Consider the following 3,356-nt stretch of genomic DNA (forward strand, 5'->3'; position numbering starts at 1 on the left):
AGAGGTTTTGTTTTTAGGTGCATGGTACCTGAACCCCCATGGTTCCTCCAACTTTCCTGCTAAGCCCTGTAGTGATGAAGGAGGATGCATGGCGCCCAATGGGGATTCAATAATATTCAACCCACCTGTAAGTGTCAGCAGCAGTGCTCCTCGCTGTGCAAGAGTACAGAATGGACTAGTCACTTACCATAGAGGTATTTATCGCCTTCTGTTACCAGGTAAAACATCCTGAATTATGCTACTTATCATGGAGTTCTTTAACATCCAGGCCCTACAAAACGTTCTCAACAAATAGTTTTTTTTTTTTTGTTTGTTTTTTTTTGGGGGGGAAGGGGGGGTAGAATTTTCAAATCAGATCAATTCAAATGTTAACTGCAGGAACGATGGTATTTATTGCATGGGATGTAGCACATGGCATATCATCCCAGGTATGCTCTGCTTGTGTGAGGGAGATTTTTTTTCTTGGTTGATGCAAAAGTCTTTACAGCCACAGAACATACAAACATCATACACAACAGAGAGCACACAGCATACAGAATAGAATACATGAAGAGTGCATTCAGCATGCACAAAACTCACATTATATATACAATACATACAGAAAATGTATACAGCATGAGAATTAGATAATACAGATCACACACAACATAAAACAGGGTGTATGTAACAGAATCAGACATACACAGCACATAATATGTATAGAATACCATATCTAGTTTGTTGGAACAGTTGGAAGTTCTATTAATGGTCACATGATCTCTGAATGCAAATGTGTAGTGCAGTACCCAAAGGTAATGTATTAGTTTGTCTATTAAGGTAACCCATATGAGAACATTGCAGTGTTGTTATTATTTTTAAACAGTATATAGCGTCAACATTACGCAGGGCTGTACATTAAAAAGGGGTTGTAAATGCCAGACAGATACAGTGACACAGGAGGAGGGGAGAACCCTGCCCTGAAGAGTTTACAATCTAAGAGGTGGGGAAGCAGCATACAATAGGAGGGGGATACGGAATGGTGGGTAAGTAGAGAGGGTTTAAGAGACAGAAGGAGACGGGTAGGCAAGTTTGAAGAGATGGGTTATATCCTCATATATGGGCCATAAAAGTCCTCTGAGGACATAGTAACATTTATTATCCATTGCCTAAGTGCTACAGCAAAAAACATGCCAAAGAGTCCTGATTTTAATAAACCTGATTTTTGGATGCACTACAAGGGAAAAACAGTGGGGACTGTGATTGTGGCTACACTAATATTAATAACCTCCTCCTTGACACATATGCCAATGATGCCATATTACTTGAGACTATTTGCAGCTGTTTAGATGAGCCGGGGTACCATTAAATAACACAGAAGAGGGATGACAGCTATTGGACTTCACCCTTCCAAAAATATTTTTAGAACTCCCTGAACTATTACAACAAATTACAACTTGCTTTGTAGTAGGAACTCTGGTGGCCTCCCACACAGTATTGAGCAGTCCTTTCCATCTAAATACCCCATACCTCTCAATGGACTGACCCTTTAAATGAGGGTTCTTGCATCTCTGGCCTAATTAAAACTGCAATTAATGTCATGTGCTCCAAACTGTCACAACCATAGATTGAAATCTTCTCTTCTGCAATAATTTAGTATTGCTTTGCAATGCCCTGTGCTGTACATTACAATACCGTATTCCCTGGGCTTTCTCTGATGGAGCTTTACATTAACGCACGCTTGAGAACACTGAAACTCAGCTTGAATTGCAGCCAGATTGCTTTATGAGAGACTCGATGGGCTGTGAGATTTTTGAACTCATCCAATGATGCACTAGGTCAGGATCAGTGTTACCAGGCAGTAAAGAGAGGTAAATTATGATACAAAGACACTGCGAGAGCAATAAGCATCCTGTTAATTAACAATGGAATTGTTAAGATTTATTAGGGCAATGAACCAATTGCAGTTAATCTGATTACAGACACAATTGACGTTAATAATGCTACCCGCTGCTAAACGATTGGGTGGACGTTGTTCATGAATGGATTTCATATCTCATGCAGCAACTATGCAGCTATCATTACATGACATTAGCACAAGGGAGGAGGGGGATAATACGGTAGACTGTAATATTCTGTTATTTCTAATGAGACAATTTTGATACAAGTTTCTTTTTTGTACTTGCAGGTACCACTTTTTTCCTACCGAGCTGAATGTGGCTCTGTAGTAAGGAAAGAATGTAGGCCCGAACCTTTGAAGATCAGGTGAAATATTACAGAACCAGGGTTTAAATGGTAAGAATAATAAAGTACACTTTTTATTTGCAAGCAAATGTCATGATGGAGAATACATGAGCAGGAAAGATATGTTTTTTTATCACAGTTATACAGTTAGGTTGAAAAAAGACATGAGTTTATCAAGTTCAACCACTAGGGAAATAAACATATCTCAGATAACAACCATATGGACATAGTTAAAAAAAATCATATAATATTTCCAAAATTTTTTCATAAAATGATGCAAAATATTATATGAATAAATTTAAAGTGCCAAAGTGATGATATTTGGTGCTGACATCTCAGTATTGCTTTGTTTCTGTTGAGACTGCAGGTGCCAATCCCAGCACAAACAATCTGGAGGCATTTTAGGATGGGGTGCTGAAAAGTTCCTGGCATTGTCTATCCATATCTAGACATGCGCAAGCTTTCAGCAAAGTGGGTGCCGAAATGTTTGAACAGTGATCAGAAGAAGGAACAAGTTGAAATATCGAAAGCCGTTTTGCCCATTTTGAAGCTGCACAGGACTTTTTGGCTAGGTTAGTGACTGAGGATGAAACCTGGCTCCCCATCTATGATCCTGAAACCAAGGAACAGTCAAAGGAATGGCGCCACAGCGGGTCCCTGCGGCCAAAGAAGTTCCGAACCCAGAATTGGGACAAAAAAGTCATGGCGTCTGTTTTCTGGGATAAAGACTGTATTCTGTTAGTGGACTACCTACCTCAGGGCTCTAGTATCACCGGACAGTATTATGCTAACCTCCTGGACCAGCCCAAAGAGGCAATTAAGATGAAACGCTGTGGAAAGTTGACCAAAGGGATCCTTTTTTTGCAGGACAATGCACCTGCGCACATGTCCAACGTGGCTGCCAAGTTGAACACCCTGGGTTTCCAGTTGGTCCACCATCCTCCCTACTCACTTGACCTGGCCCTTTCGGACTATTATCTGTTCCTGAATTGGAAGAAACTCCTGAAGGGGCAACGTTTTGAGGACATTTCTGATCTAAGCACTTTTATTTGAACGGTCTACAATAGCTGCAACTACGCTGTACCAAGTGCATCAGACTCAGGGGGAATATATTGAATAAATGTGGTATTTCATAA

The 3,356-nt window shown here is 40.2% G+C and overlaps 1 long non-coding RNA gene across 1 annotated transcript; it reads left to right on the forward strand.

Annotated features, from left to right (window-relative positions):
- Nucleotides 1-350: 350 nt before the first annotated feature.
- LOC140327833 (uncharacterized) lies at nt 351-3,356 on the forward strand. Its single transcript, XR_011920144.1, has 2 exons — nt 351-2,271; nt 2,581-3,356. It is a non-coding gene; the product is annotated as an uncharacterized lncRNA (long non-coding RNA).

This window comes from Pyxicephalus adspersus, chromosome 3, assembly GCF_032062135.1.
Source record: "Pyxicephalus adspersus chromosome 3, UCB_Pads_2.0, whole genome shotgun sequence".
NCBI classification, from domain to species: Eukaryota; Metazoa; Chordata; class Amphibia; order Anura; family Pyxicephalidae; genus Pyxicephalus; species Pyxicephalus adspersus.